The 16,605-nt window shown below is 49.3% G+C and overlaps 2 long non-coding RNA genes across 4 annotated transcripts in view; both read right to left on the bottom strand.

Annotated features, from left to right (window-relative positions):
- Positions 1 to 583: 583 nt before the first annotated feature.
- On the bottom strand, positions 584 to 5,608 carry LOC128837580 (uncharacterized). 2 transcript variants are annotated; one of them, XR_008444985.1, is made up of 4 exons: positions 5,530 to 5,608; positions 4,142 to 5,109; positions 1,890 to 3,721; positions 584 to 1,794 (listed from the first exon to the last, which is right to left on the bottom strand). It is a non-coding gene; the product is annotated as an uncharacterized LOC128837580 (long non-coding RNA). The 2 variants fall into 2 exon arrangements; XR_008444984.1 differs by having other exon boundaries at positions 584 to 3,721.
- A 7,173-nt stretch (positions 5,609 to 12,781) lies between these two features.
- The window catches only part of LOC128838423 (uncharacterized), a 28,157-nt gene continuing 24,333 nt past the window's right edge, over positions 12,782 to 16,605 (bottom strand). For both annotated transcript variants that reach the window (XR_008445179.1, XR_008445178.1), the window contains exon 3: positions 12,782 to 14,679. This is a non-coding gene — a long non-coding RNA (uncharacterized LOC128838423). The remainder of the gene's footprint in view (positions 14,680 to 16,605) is intronic.

Genomic DNA, 16,605 nt, shown 5'->3' on the forward strand with positions numbered 1-16,605 from the left:
CATATTGAAAATTTAGTGCACCGTAAAAGTCAATTTCTGAGAAACTTGAGATTGAATTGAATATAAAAATATTACATTAATCTACTTTTTTAAAAATGTCTGAACGGGAAAGGTGCAGAAACCAGGGGACCTTGCTAGTTTTAGTCCAATCTTATCATAGCCACAATCATATATTGTGCTCAGGAAGTGAGCTTTAGGGCCTGCAGATCTCAAGCAATCTATAAGCCTGGGAACAGTGAAGGAACCAAACAAAGGCCTATTCTTGTGCACCTTAGAAGCTTTAGGAGGGCAACCTTATGCACCTAAGTGGCAGTGCGATCTCCATCCTCAAGATCACACTGCAGTCTGCCCAAAACGTGTGATCCAAGAGAAAAATCAAACTTGCACCACTAAAGGGTAGTTACTTCCAACGACCGCATTTAAAGGGTAAAAAGATGTTAATTAAATTAAACGTAACAATACCAAAATTCTTCACAAGTTTATCAGATTCCTTTTTGTTTAGCCAAAGAAAGAACTGAGACTATACTTGAATGTATACATTTTATTCATTGAATTACATAAGTAACAAATACATTCATAAATAAGGAGTTACAGAAAGCAAAGCAATGTGATATGACAATCAAAGTTCAATCCATGCATTTAACATGGGGTCGTTATCACACTTTTATCAAATAGGTATAATCAGAGCTAGATAATTCATTTCACACATCAGAAAGCGGCGATTTTAGCAAAATCATCTTAATACAGAACAGAATTAACTACCCAGTGTAAGTCCTTTAATACAGGTCATTGTTCAACACGGAATTGGCAGAAGTAGAAGTTTCCCACAATTATTACACTTTGAAAAGCTCAATAAGGTTTAAGGAATCCCCTAAAGCTGCAGAAATGCTACCCTCTTGAAAGTCTCTGGAGATATCTTTATTCTGCCTGGTCATCTTCATCCAAGATTTTGGAATTAGGAATGACAGTAAGAACTGAGGTAGCCAGGTGGGTCCTGCATCCTTGTTGAGCTAAAAATTCAAACCTCAGTGCTTTCAAACACCTACCCGAAATTAACTTTCACACCAATTAAATTGCACCAAACAGGCAACCTCAGCTTTGCCCTCTAAATACATCTACTAATGTACGGATACAAAAACATCTAGAATTGCCAACAATTCACACTAAACCAATACCAGAAAAACAGTCATAATCACAAAATACTGCACCTCCACCCAAATACCAAGACTTAACAGAAAAATACCTACCTAAAACATCCACATCATCATCCTTTGAATTCAATAAGCGTAAAGGACTACTAAAACACCACAACTGCCACTTCCACCAATGGACACAACTACTAAAAACACTCTCACTTCTGACACAATAGATGCAAAGTTAATTTTGAATGTGTGGTACACTTTGGTTGGTGTGACCGTTTAAGTAGAGCAGGTGTTTGAAAGTTGTGAAGTGCGGAGAGTAACTGCCAGTTGCCAAAACATTTAGTTTTGTTTGCTTCCTTTGAGAAATGTGTGAGAAATACACAAGTTAGGCGTTACCTGGAGTAAATGTTAATTTTCTGAACCTTAACTTTATTTGAAGAGTTTTGGGGGGAGAATTGGAGGGGAGGGGAGGATTCAAATGTATACCTTCCCTTAAGTGACATCTTTGCACTTCCAGTAGGAAATGATGATTTCTTAATAATAGGAAGTTATAATTCTATACAACTTGAGTGTTTAAGGTCCATGCATTTCAGATTCACAGTTATACCATGGTACTGACACTTCCTTCTTCTCCACTTCTGCTTCATGATGCCTGAATCAGAGAGAGGGAGCACAAGGAGTGTGTAAATGAGAACCGCTTTCGACAACGGTCCAAAACCGCCCCGGACACTCCCTTTCGGATCTTACCACCAATAGCATGTCAGGTCTCCAAGAGTCCAAGAAGTGAGTAGAAAGCAGGAGACTTGGCTGCAGAATTCCAGGCAAGTTGGAAGCGCTGTTGGAAGGGCCGGAACCCTTGACACAGTCTCATGGGGGCGCCAGAAATAGTAGCAGATGAGACCTGTACGCTGTTTACAGGGTGCTCATTCAGAGCAGTGGCTGCATTTGGCCAAGTGCCAAGAGACTAGAGGGCAAAGACCAGATCCCTGATTACAGGGCGGTTGTTGGCAGCAGGCTGTGAAGACAGCACGAGGCCAAGAGACCCAGAGGGCCTCGGAGACGCACACCCTAGTTACAGGGAGGTCAAGCTGCCCATGTTATGGTCATGATTCTAATCCCCCAGATTTCAAAAGCGAGATGCAACCTGTACCCTGACTACAGGGTGGTCGCTGGCATTAGCCAAAGAGGAGAGACCATAACCTGAATTACAGGAAGGTCAAGCTGTCAAAGTACCAAAGAGCTCGATATGTCCCATCCTAGAGAGGCTTGTGACATGGACCCTAATTACAGGGTTGTCACGCTGACTAATGGGGCAGAGCACGGCGTAAAGCCAAATGAGCAAGAGGGCAGAGATCCAGACCCCAGTTACAGGGCGGTCACATTGCTCAGTTTAACAAAGAGCTCAATGCCCCTCCAAAGACACGGGGAGGTGACTTGCACCCTGATTACAGGGCAGTCACATTCACCAACTCTATAACGGAGACCCAAAGGGCCTCGGAGACGCAAACCCTAGTTACAGGGAGGTCAAGCTGCCCATGTTATGGTCATGATTCTAATCCCCCAGATTTCAAAAGCGAGGTGCAACCTGTACCCTGATTACAGGGTGGTCGCTGGCATTAGCCAAATAGGGGAGACCATAACCTGAATTACAGGAAGGTCAAGCTGTCAAAGTACCAAAGAGCTCGATATGTCCCATCCTAGAGAGGCTTGTGACATGGACCCTAATTACAGGGTTGTCACGCTGACTAATGGGGCAGAGCACGGCGTAAAGCCAAATGAGCAAGAGGGCAGAGACCCAGACCCCAGTTACAGGGCGGTCACATTGCTCAGTTTAACAAAGAGCTCAATGCCCCTCCAAAGACACGGGGAGTTGACTTGCACCCTGATTACAGGGCAGTCACATTCACCAACTCTATAACGGAGACGCAAACCCTAGTTACAGGGAGGTCAAGCTGCCCATGTTATGGTCATGATTCTAATCCCCCAGATTTCAAAAGCGAGGTGCAACCTGTACCCTGATTACAGGGTGGTCGCTGGCATTAGCCAAATAGGGGAGACCATAACCTGAATTACAGGAAGGTCAAGCTGTCAAAGTACCAAAGAGCTCAATATGTCCCATCCTAGAGAGGCTTGTGACATAGACCCTAATTACAGGGTTGTCACGCTGACTAATGGGGCAGAGCACGGCGTAAAGCCAAATGAGCAAGAGGGCAGAGACCCGGACCCCAGATACAGGGTGGTCACATTGCTCAGTTTAACAAAGAGCTCAATGCCCCTCCAAAGACAGAGGGAAGTGACTTACACCCTGATTACAGGGCAGTCACCCTCAATAGCCAGATATCGGAGCAGAATGTCAAAACGACACAATAGCACAGACCGGGACCCAGCTTACAGGGCGGTCACGCTGCTCAAGGTATTAAGAGGCTCGAGATTCCCCTACAGTCTAATTACATGACCTGAGGCCTGATTTGAGGTTGGTTACTGTGCCCAGAGTTCCTTTCCTTTTCCTCCATCTTCTTTTCTCCTCTGTGTGTGGCATTCCTGACACTTCCTTCTTCTCCACTTGTGCTTCATGATGTCTGAAACGGAGAGAGAGAGCACAAGGCGTGTGTAAGTGAGAACCGACAATGCCATGTCCCGCACGCAAACTCAGTGTAATCTACTGATACACTGTTCCTTTCCGCATCTGCAGACAGTCTGGATATTTAGGTCCAAGACAGTTCTTTGTGGTCCTCAGACACTTCCACAAGCATTTCCCGCTCCTCCCAAGCTGCACTGGGTGAGAAAACTACTGGGCCCATTCCCCTCTAAAGCCACAATCTCCAGATTTCCCCTTGACAATTATTTCACCAGGCAGCCTCCATACAAAATCAGGAGGAATAAAATGATGAAGGGGGGTAAGGAATTAATTGACAAGTATTCTTAAATCAATATGACAAGGTATACTGCCTGGAATGACTTAGTCCAAAACAGCCCCGACACTCCCTTTCGGATCTTACCACCAGTAGCATGTCAGATCTCCGAGAGTCCAAAAAGTGAGTAGAAAGCAGGAGACTTGGTTGCAGAATTCCAGGCAAGTTGGAAGCGCTGTTTGAAGGGCCGGAACTCTGGACACAGTGTCATGGGGGTGCCATAAATAGTAGCAGATGAGACCTGTACCCTGTTTACAGGGTGCTCATTCAGGGCAGTGGCTGCATTTGGCCAAGTGCCAAGAGACTAGAGGGCAAAGACCAGATCCCTGATTACAGGGCGGTCGTTGGCAGCAGGCTGTGAAGACAGCACGAGGCCAAGAGACCCAGAGGGCCTCGGAGACGCACACCCTAGTTACAGGGAGGTCAAGCTGCCCATGTTATGGTCATGATTCTAATCCCCCAGATTTCAAAAGCGAGGTGCAACCTGTACCCTGATTACAGGGTGGTCGCTGGCATTAGCCAAATAGGGGAGACCATAACCTGAATTACAGGAAGGTCAAGCTGTCAAAGTACCAAAGAGCTCAATATGTCCCATCCTAGAGAGGCTTGTGACATAGACCCTAATTACAGGGTTGTCACGCTGACTAATGGGGCAGAGCACGGCGTAAAGCCAAATGAGCAAGAGGGCAGAGACCCGGACCCCAGATACAGGGCGGTCACATTGCTCAGTTTAACAAAAAGCTCAATGCCCCTCCAAAGACAGAGGGAAGTGACTTACACCCTGATTACAGGGCAGTCACCCTCAATAGCCAGATATCGGAGCAGAATGTCAAAACGACACAATAGCACAGACCGGGACCCAGCTTACAGGGCGGTCACGCTGCTCAAGGTATTAAGAGGCTCGAGATTCCCCTACAGTCTAATTACATGACCTGAGGCCTGATTTGAGGTTGGTTACTGTGCCCAGAGTTCCTTTCCTTTTCCTCCATCTTCTTTTCTCCTCTGTGTGTGGCATTCCTGACACTTCCTTCTTCTCCACTTGTGCTTCATGATGTCTGAAACGGAGAGAGAGAGCACAAGGCGTGTGTAAGTGAGAACCAACAATGCCATGTCCCGCACGCAAACTCAGTGTAATCTACTGATACACTGTTCCTTTCCGCATCTGCAGACAGTCTGGATATTTAGGTCCAAGACAGTTCTTTGTGGTCCTCAGACACTTCCACAAGCATTTCCCGCTCCTCCCAAGCTGCACTGGGTGAGAAAACTACTGGGCCCATTCCCCTCTAAAGCCACAATCTCCAGATTTCCCCTTGACAATTATTTCACCAGGCAGCCTCCATACAAAATCAGGAGGAATAAAATGATGAAGGGGGGTAAGGAATTAATTGACAAGTATTCTTAAATCAATATGACAAGGTATACTGCCTGGAATGACTTAGTCCAAAACAGCCCCGACACTCCCTTTCGGATCTTACCACCAGTAGCATGTCAGATCTCCAAGAGTCCAAAAAGTGAGTAGAAAGCAGGAGACTTGGCTGCAGAATTCCAGGCAAGTTGGAAGCGCTGTTTGAAGGGCCGGAACTCTGGACACAGTGTCATGGGGGTGCCATAAATAGTAGCAGATGAGACCTGTACCCTGTTTACAGGGTGCTCATTCAGGGCAGTGGCTGCATTTGGCCAAGTGCCAAGAGACTAGAGGGCAAAGACCAGATCCCTGATTACAGGGCGGTCGTTGGCAGCAGGCTGTGAAGACAGCACGAGGCCAAGAGACCCAGAGGGCCTCGGAGACGCACACCCTAGTTACAGGGAGGTCAAGCTGCCCACATAACGGAAATGATTCTAATTACCCAGATTTCAAAAGCAAGATGCAACCTGTACCCTGATTACAGGGTGGTCGCTGGCATTAGCCAAAGAGGAGAGACCGGAACCTGAATTACAGAAAGATCAAGCTGTCAAAGTACCAAAGAGCTCGATATGTCCCATCCTAGAGAGGCTTGTGACATGGACCCTAATTACAGGGTTGTCACGCTGACTAATGGGGCAGAGCACAGCGTAAAGCCAAATGAGCAAGAGGGCAGAGACCCGGACCCCAGTTACAGGGCGGTCACATTGCTCAGTTTAACAAAGAGCTCAATGCCCCTCCAAAGACACGGGGAGGTGACTTGCACCCTGATTACAGGGCAGTCACATTCACCAACTCTATAACGGAGACCCAAAGGGCCTCGGAGACGCAAACCCTAGTTACAGGGAGGTCAAGCTGCCCATGTTATGGTCATGATTCTAATCCCCCAGATTTCAAAAGCGAGGTGCAACCTGTACCCTGACTACAGGGTGGTCGCTGGCATTATCCAAATAGGGGAGACCATAACCTGAATTACAGGAAGGTCAAGCTGTCAAAGTACCAAAGAGCTCAATATGTCCCATCCTAGAGAGGCTTGTGACATGGACCCTAATTACAGGGTTGTCACGCTGACTAATGGGGCAGAGCACGGCGTAAAGCCAAATGAGCAAGAGGGTAGAGACCCAGACCCCAGTTACAGGGCGGTCACATTGCTCAGTTTAACAAAGAGCTCAATGCCCCTCCAAAGACACGGGGAGGTGACTTGCACCCTGATTGATGAATGAAGGGCAGGTACCAAAATCCTTGATACAGAGTGGTCATGTTGTCCAGGTTCTAGCACATGCTTTACTTCCTTTGACCTAAATCACGCTCATTAAAGGCCATTCATTGCCATCAACCCACTAATAGAAATTCAACCTAAAGAAAGCAGAAGTGGAGAGAGATTCTCCTATGCACTAAAAGATGATATCTGAGCTTTTACTGTTCCCTTTTGTGGGGAGGAGGAGGATAAATATATTAATACACATTCAGCTCTTTTTCCAATTCTGAGGAGAGTAAAGAAAAAGCACTGCAGTGATTTAACTGAAAGAACTCAAAATAAATAAATAAATACAGATGTTCACACCCATTTGTATCACATGCACTCACATACACATACATACAAAAGAAAGGGGGACTTCCCAGAACAGAAGGAGAGCTCACTGCAATAGGTCACTTGACCCACAGTGTTAAACTTGACCAATCTTCCTCCCCTCCAAAAAAAAAGGGAAAAGGCATAAGACCTGGATCCTGCTTACAGGGGGGTCATACTATTCAAGGGATTAAAAGGTTTGAGATCCCCATACAGTGTAATAAGATGACTGGAGGCCTGATTACAGGCAGTTTACTGTGCCCAGAGTCCCTTTCCTTTGCCTCCAGCTTCAGTGACTTCTCTTCTTTCTTCCCCTTGGCTTGACATTCCTCAACCTTTCTTCTTGTCCACTTGTGTTTGAAGATGCCTGAAACAGAGAGAGGGAGCACAGAAGCATGTGTTAGTCAGACACCCTTACAACAACTCCACAACTCTCAGATAAAATTTTCCCCTCCTGAGTCAGAAAAGTACCAAATCTTTCGCGCTGAGCTCCTCTCCTGCATCACCTCAGCCATTCCGGCCCACCCCTTCAGAGACACCTCAGCCTTTCCTGCCCAGGCTCTGACACCCCCCGCAATTCAGAGTCTCCACAGCATTTCCCGCCCAGGCTCCGAACGCTCCCCCCGTTAGGGTCACCTCAGTGTTTCCCGCCCAGGCTCTGACCCACCCCATTCAGAGTCACCACAGACTTTCGCGCCCAGGCTCTGACTCCCCTTCCCCAACCACTTCAGATTCACCTCAGTGTTTCCCATCCAGGTTCTCACCCCGCCCCCACCCGCAGTTCAGAGTCACCTCAGTGTTTTCTTGCCCAGGCTCTGACACCTCCCACTCTTCAGAATCACCACAACATTTCCCGCCCAGGCTCCAACCTCCCCACCCCCTTAGGGTCACCTCAGCTTTTCCCACCCAAGTGCCGGACTCCTCCTCCCCAGCCACCTCAGACTTTCCTGCCCAGACTCCAGGTTCCTCCTCTGGTGTTACCCAGGCTCCGAACCCACCCCCGTTCAGAGTCACCAGAGATTTTCCCATCCAGGCTCTGCAACCCCCCGCAATTCAGAGTCACCACAGCCTTTCCCACCCTGGCTCTGACCCACCCACTTCAGAGTCACCTGAGCCTTTCCCGCTCAGGCTCTGACCCAGCCCGTTCAGAGTCACCTCAGCCTTTCCAGCCCACGCTCTGACACCTCCCCCTCTTCAGAATCACCACAGCATTTCCCGCCCAGGCCCCCACCTCCCCACCCCCTTAGGGTCACCTCAGCGTTTCCCGCCCAAGTGCTGGACTCCTCCTCCTGTGCCACCTCAGACTTTCCTGCCCAGGCTCCGATCCCCGACTCTTTCGGAGTTACCTCAGCCTTTACTGCCAATGCTCCGACCTCACCCCCCTTCAGAGTCACCACAGACTTTCCCGCCCAGGCTCTGACTCCCCCTCCCCAACCACTTCATTTTCACCTCAGTTTTTCGCATCCAGGCTCTCACCGCCCCCGGTCCCCCCCCGCCGTTCAGAGTCACCTCAGTGTTTTCTTGCCCAGGCTCTGACACCTCCACCCTCTTAGGGTCACCTCAGCTTTTCCCACCCAGACTCTGACCCAGCCCCTTCAGAGTCACCTCAGCCTTTCCCGCCAATGCTCTGACCTCACCCCCCTTCAGAGTCACCACAGACTTTCCCGCCCAGGCTGTGACCCCCGCTCCCCAACCACTTCAGATTCACCTCAGTGTTTCCCATCCAGCTCTCACCTCCCCATCCCCAGTTCAGAGTCACCTCAGCGTTTCCCGCCCAGGCTCCCACCTCCCCTCAGCGTTTCCCGCCCAAATGCTGGACTCCTCCTCCTCTGCCACCTCAGACTTTCCTGCCCAGGCTCCGACCTCCGACTCTTTCCGAGTTACCTCAGCCTTTCCCGCCAATGCTCTGACCTCACCCCCCTTCAGAGTCACCACAGACTTTCCCGCCCAGGCTGTGACCTCCACTCCCCAACCACTTCAAATTCACCTTAGTGTGCTGGTCTCCTCCTCCTCAGCCACCTCAGACTTTCCTGCCCAGACTCCAGGTTCCTCCTCTGGTGTTACCCAGGCTCTGGCCTCCCGCCTTCAGAGACACCTCAGACTTTCCCGCCCAGGCTCCGACCCAGCCCCTTCAGAGTCACCTCAGCCTTTCCAGCCCACACTCTGACACCTCCCCCTCTTCAGAATGACCACAGCATTTCCCGCCCAGGCTCCCACCTCCCCATCCCCTTAGGGTCACCTCAGCGTTTCCCGCCCAAATGCTGGACTCCTCCTCCTCTGCCACCTCAGACTTTCCTGCCCAGGCTCCGACCTCCGACTCTTTCCGAGTTACCTCAGCCTTTCCCGCCAATGCTCCGACCTCACCCACCTTCAGAGTCACCACAGACTTACCCACCCAGGCTCTGACTCCCGAACCCCAACCACTTCAGTTTCACCTCAGTTTTTCCCATCCAGGCTCTCACCGCCCCCGCCCCCGCCCCGCTGTTCAGAGTCACCTCAGTGTTTTCTTGCCGAGGCTCTGACACCTCCCCCTCTTCAGAATCACCACAGCATTTCCCGCCCAAGCTCCAACCTCTCCACCCTCTGAGGGTCACCTCAGCTTTTCCCATCCAGGCTCTCACCGCCCCGCCCCTCCCCCCCCCCCCCCCGCCGTTCAGAGTCACCTCAGCCTTTCCAGCCCACGCTCTGACACCTCCCCCTCTTCAGAATCACCACAGCAATTGCCGCCCAGGCTCCCACCTCCCCACCCCCTTAGGGTCACCTCAGCGTTTCCCGCCCAAGTGCTGGACTCCTCCTCCTCTGCCACCTCAGACTTTCCTGCCCAGGCTCCGATCCCCGACTCTTTCGGAGTTACCTCAGCCTTTACTGCCAATTCTCCGACCTTACCCCCTTTCAGCGTCACCACAGACTTTCCCGCCCAGGTTGTGACCCCCGCTCCCCAACCACTTAAGATTCACCTCAGTGTTTCCCATCCAGCTCTCACCTCCCCATCCCCAGTTCAGAGTCACCTCAGCGTTTCCCGCCCAGGCTCTGACCCACCCCCTTCAGAGTCACCACAGCCATTATGTTTATGTTTATGTATCTTTAGCATCCTCATAGCCAAGATGGAGTCTGCTCTGCAGGCAGCTCTGACCAAGAAAAGGGCCACGTGGGAACGCAGCAGGGAAAGATCCTTCTACCCCAGGGGCATCTGTTCCAACCCCGCCAGAGTGAACACACACACACACACACACCGGAAGAATATAGGAAAGGGAAATATTTGTTTCCACAGGGATGAAAGGAGAAAAATAACAGGGGGAAAGATGTGGGAAGCAGTAAGACAGGATTTCATTCATTACAAGGCCCCACTAGTATCACAGTCGGAAAGAACTGGGGGGAGAACGGTAATTCTATTTTGTAGAGGAGTTTGCTATTTCAAAATCAGATTTCATTCTGATTTGGAATCATATTCAAAAATTTTGAAATTCTGTGTGAAATGGAATTGCTGATCTCCACTGAGCTCTAAAGCAGCCTTGTAGGCTGCCCCAAAGCTGGAGATCCTTGGAGCCTTACAAGACCTAGCTCCACGGTAGCACACCTGGTGGGCTGTCCTGGAGCCATAGACCCTAAGAGCCCTATCTGGGGCTCCCGCAACTTTCAGGCTCCCAGCTTCCCATCAGCCCACCAGGCAGGCAGCTGAGGAGCTGGGAGCCTGGAAACCCAGGTTCCCCAGCAGCGTGCCACATGGTCTATCAAGGAGCCCGGCAGCTGAGCTGTCAGGAAGCCAAGCAAGTTCTGCCTGGCCGGCAAAATTCCATTGGAAACATGCTTGGTTTCTGGTGGATTCTGTCAGAATTGACACAGTCCTGCAGTGTGTTTCAATTTCAACAAAAGAGCAAACTCTGGCAATTGTTTCTTTCTAACAAGCTCCGCTAATTAGCAGTGGAGAGCAACACGACACAATAGTTTTAAACAATAAGGTCATCATAGACAAATCAAACAGCAGGGAAGATAATTTTTAAATAGGCAGAAGGTATGGTAATTATTCAGTGGAAATGCAACCTGCACCAATGCAGTCTTTGAGAGGTTTAGCCAACTTTACACCAGGTTAACTAGCAGCAACCTATTCTATTGAATAGTCAGTCCTGACAGATCTTTTGTTTAGCTGTGGAAGCCCTTTCTTTTTCTAGGTACGCATGATGACTCTGGCTGAGGTATGCTAGAATGGTACTTTGCTGAATTAGAGCCCTCATCATCATACCATCGGGTTTCAGGTCTCTCATAGCGGGCCATTCATCCTCTAAGAAGGAAGAAGCCAGTGCACCTGCGACTCATCAGCTGCCTCTGAACTGGGTTTAAGTGAAGGGGGAAAGGGGCAAGTCAGAGTACCAGTAAACAGAGAAAAGATGACTATTGAATCTATTGAAGTCATGGAGTTCCCCTAGTGTAACTGCAGCTGCTGCACACTTCTTCACGGGCTTTTTCTACAGCAGGCGAACAATCACCTAATATTGAGTATTTGCTTTCCAAGTTGCCCACTTTTGAATAATAAATCATAGGGCAAGGGTAATAAATAAAAAGCACATCCCCATGCATATTTCAATGGAACAAAAAGCACCTGGTATAGGAGAAATGAATTAACAAATGCAAAGAGAGAGAGGCTGTTTCAATTCATTATGCACAAGAGAGTTTTCTTCACAGCATTAGGAAAATTAATGCCTCCATAGTGAATTATATCTTCATGCACCCTACCAAAGTTAATCTCTAGTTCTCTCCCACCCCTATAGAATCTCATTTTTAGTAAAAATTCTGTTTAGTGCTTGTAGATCTCAAAACACTTTACAAATGAGGTCAGTACAATCATCTCCCCTCCCCCACTTTTTTTTTTTTTAAATGGAGGGGGACACTGGCACAGGGAGGCAAAGTGACCACCAAGTGACCCAAGGACAGCCAGTGACCCAGCAGCAGAGGCAGGAATAGAAACCAGGTCGCCTGAATCCCAGGCCAGTGCTCTAAACCACTAGACCACACTACCTCACATGTATTAGCATATTGAAAATTGAGTGCACCGTAAAAGTCAATTTCTGAGAAACTTGGGATTGAATTAAATATAAAAATATGACATTAATCTACTTTTTAAAAAATGTCTGAACGGGAAAGGTGCAGAAACCAGGGGACCTTGCTAGTTTTAGTCCAATCTTATCATAGCCACAATCATATATTGTGCTCAGGAAGTGAGCTCTAGGGCCTGCAGATCTCAAGCAATCTATAAGCCTGGGAACAGTGAAGGAACCAAACAAAGGCCTATTCTTGTGCACCTTAGAAGCTTTAGGAGGGCAACCTTATGCACCTAAGTGGCAGTGCGATCTCCATTCTCAAGATCACACTGCAGTCTGCCCCAAACGTGTGATCCAAGAGAAAAATCAAACTTGCACCACTACAGGGTAGTTACTTCCAACGACCGCATGAAAAGGGTAAAAAGATGTTAATTAAATTAAACGTAACAATACCAAAATTCTTCACAAGTTTATCAGATTCCTTTTTGTTTAGCCAAAGAAAGAACTGAGACTATACTTGAATGTATACATTTTATTCATTGAATTACATAAATAGTAACAAATACATTCATAAATAAGGAGTTACAGAAAGCAAAGCAATGTGATATGACAATCAAAGTTCAATCCATGCATTTAACATGGGGTCGTTATCACACTTTTATCAAATAGGTATAATCAGACCTAGATAATTCATTTCACACATCAGAAAGCGTCGATTTTAGCAAAATCATCTTAATACAGAACAGAATTAACTACCAGTGTAAGTCCTTTAATACAGGTCATTGTTCAACATGGAATTGGCAGAAGTGGAAGTTTTCCACAATTATTACACTTTGAAAAGCTCAATAAGGTTTAAGGGATCCCCTAAAGCTGCAGAAATGCTACCCTCTTGAAAGTCTCTGGAGATATCTTTATTCTGCCTGGTCATCTTCATCCAAGATTTTGGAATTAGGAATGACAGTAAGAACTGAGGTAGCCAGGTGGATCCTGCATCCCTGTTGAGCTAAAAATTCAAACCTCAGTGCTTTCAAACACCTACCCGAAATTAACTTTCACACCAATCAAATTGCACCAAACAGGCAACCTCAGCTTTCCCCTCTAAAGACATCTACTAATGTACGGATACAAAAACATCTAAAATTGCCAACAATTCACACTAAACCAATACCAGAAAAATAGTCATAATCACAAAATACTGCACCTCTACCCAAATACCAAGACTTAACAGAAAAATACCTACCTAAAACATCCACATCATCATCCTTTGAATTCAAGAAGCGTAAAAGACTACTAAAACACCACGACTGCCACTTCCACCAATGGACACAACTACTAAAAACACTCTCACTTCTGACACAATAGGTGCAAAGTTAATATTGAATGTGTGGTACACTTTGGTTGGTGTGACCATTTAAGTAGAGTAGGTGTTTGAAAGTTGTGAAGTGCGGAGAGTAACTGCCAGTTGCCAGAACATTTAGTTTTGTTTGCTTCCTTTTAGAAATGTGTGAGAAATACACAAGTTAGGCCTTCTTCTCCACTTCTGCTTCATGATGCCTGAATCAGAGAGAGGGAGCACAAGGCGTGTGTAAATGAGAACCGCTTTCGACAACGGTCCAAAACCGCCCCGGACACTCACTTTCGGATCGTACCACCAATAGCATGTCAGGTCTCCAAGAGTCCAAGAAGTGAGTAGAAAGCAGGAGACTTGGCTGCAGAATTCCAGGCATGTTGGAAGCGCTGTTGGATGGGCCGGAACTCTGGACACAGTCTCATGGGGGTGCCAGAAATAGTAGTAGATAAGACCTGTACCCTGTTTACAGGGTGCTCATTCAGGGCAGTGGCTGCATTTGGCCAAGTGCCAAGAGACTAGAGGGCACAGACCCGATCCCTGATTACAGGGAAGTCGTTCGCAACAGGTTGTGAAGACAGCACGAGGCCAAGAGACCCAGAGGGCCTCGGAGACGCACACCCTAGTTACAGGGAGGCCAAGCTGCCCACATAACGGAAATGATTCTAATTACCCAGATTTCAAAAGCGAGATGCAACCTGTACCCTGATTACAGCGTGGTCGCTGGCATTAGCCAAAGAGGAGAGACCATAACCTGAATGACAGGAAGGTCAAGCTCTCAAAGTACCAAAGAGCTCAATATGTCCTATCCTAGAGAGGCTTGTGACATAGACCCTAATTACAGGGTTGTCACGCTGACTAATGGGGCAGAGCACGGCGTAAAGCCAAATGAGCAAGAGGGCAGAGACCCAGACCCCAGATACAGAGCGGTCACATTGCTCAGATTAACAAAGAGCTCAATGCCCCTCCAAAGACAGGGGGAGGAGACGTGCACCCCGATGACAGGGCAGTCACCCTCAATAGCCAGATAACGGAGCAGAATGTCAAAACGACACAATAGCACAGACCGGGACCCAGCTTACAGGGCGGTCACGCTGCTCAAGGTATTAAGAGGCTCGAGATTCCCCTACAGTCTAATTACATGACCTGAGGCCTGATTTGAGGTTGGTTACTGTGCCCAGAGTTCCTTTCCTTTTCCTCCATCTTCTTTTCTCCTCTGTGTGTGGCATTCCTGACACTTCCTTCTTCTCCACTTGTGCTTCATGATGTCTGAAACAGAGAGAGAGAGAGTGTGACAATGCAGTTCTGGCGGAACCCAACTGAGAGTGCCAACTCAGGACAAATTGCTAAAACAGGGCAGTTACAGCCCAAGGCTGGGGTTTTTCCACCTCTAAGGCCAACCAAACCAGCCAGACAAAGACTTCGGTCTCATCCCACTGGCTAACCGCAAGTCTCACAAGCAACCTCCTTAGACACTCCAGTTTCCCATTATTACCACCAGTGCCACTCGTTATGGGGACAAATGGTTATGAAAACCAATACCCCAGTAAAAGAAAAAGGTTCTCCTGATCCTAAAGGACCAAGCCCCAGACCCAGGTCAATATACAAATCAGATCTTACCCACAAATCACGCTGCTGCCAATCCTTTAGAATCTAAAATCTAAAGGTTTATTCTTAAAAGGAAAAGATAGAGATGAGAGTTAGGATTGGTTAAATGGAATCAATTACATACAGTAATGGCAAAGTTCTTGGTTCAGGCTTGCAGCGGCGATGGAATAAACTGCAGGTTCAAATCAAGTCTCTGGAATACATCCCCAGCCGGGATGGGTCCTCAGTCCTTTGTTCAGAGCTTCCGTTTGTAGCAAAGTTCCTCCAGAGGTAAGAAGCAGGATTGAAGACCAGATGGAGATGAGGCATCAGCCTTATATAGTCTTTTCCAGGTGTAAGAACACCTCTTTGTTCTTACTGTGGAAAATTACAGCAAGATGGAGCCTGGAGTCACATGGGCCAGTCCCTGCATACTTTGCTGAGTTACAAGGCGTATCTGCCTTCTCTCAATGGGTCCATTGTATAGCTGATGGTCCTTAATGGGCCATCAAGCAGGCTAGGCAGAGCTAATCTCAGCTTGTCTGGGATGTCACCCAGAAGCATAGCATAAGTTTGCCATACAGACAGTATAGAGCCAATATTCATAACTTCGACTACAAAACGGATACACACATATAGACAGCATAATCATAACCAGTAAACCATACCCTTGTCCTAGACACCCCATTTGACCCCCTTTATACAAGATTTGGGTGCCACTACAGGACTTTGGTTGCAACAATGATCTATACGGTCCCAGTTTCTGTCAATAACATCACAGAGAGCACAAGGCGTGGGTAAGTGAGAACCGACAATGCCACGTGCCGCACGCAAACTCAGTGTAATCTACTGATACACTGTTCCTTTCCGCATCTGCGGACAGTCTGGATATTTCTTCGGGCAGAATTAGACCCTCGCTAGCTGAGCACCATCTTTCGGAAACCGGCCATCGGCGGGCGCCCCCCTCTGGCCTGGCGGCCATCGGCGGGCGCCCCCCTCTGGCCTGGCGGCCATCGGCGGGCGCCCCCCTCTGGCCTGGCGGCCATCGGCGGGCGCCCCCCTCTGGCCTGGCGGCCATCGGCGGGCGCCCCCCTCTGGCCTGGCGGCCATCGGCGGGCGCCCCCCTCTGGCCTGGCGGCCATCGGCGGGCGCCCCCCTCTGGCCTGGCGGCCATCGGCGGGCGCCCCCCTCTGGCCTGGCGGCCATCGGCGGGCGCCCCCCTCTGGCCTGGCGGCCATCGGCGGGCGCCCCCCTCTGGCCTGGCGGCCATCGGCGGGCGCCCCCCTCTGGCCTGGCGGCCATCGGCGGGCGCCCCCCTCTGGCCTGGCGGCCATCGGCGGGCGCCCCCCTCTGGCCTGGCGGCCATCGGCGGGCGCCCCCCTCTGGCCTGGCGGCCATCGGCGGGCGCCCCCCTCTGGCCTGGCGGCCATCGGCGGGCGCCCCCCTCTGGCCTGGCGGCCATCGGCGGGCGCCCCCCTCTGGCCTGGCGGCCATCGGCGGGCGCCCCCCTCTGGCCTGGCGGCCATCGGCGGGCGCCCCCCTCTGGCCTGGCGGCCATCGGCGGGCGCCCCCCTCTGGCCTGGCGGCCATCGGCGGGCGCCCCCCTCT

The sequence above is a fragment of the Malaclemys terrapin genome, chromosome 5 (genome assembly GCF_027887155.1).
Source record: "Malaclemys terrapin pileata isolate rMalTer1 chromosome 5, rMalTer1.hap1, whole genome shotgun sequence".
NCBI lineage: Eukaryota > Metazoa > Chordata > Testudines > Emydidae > Malaclemys > Malaclemys terrapin.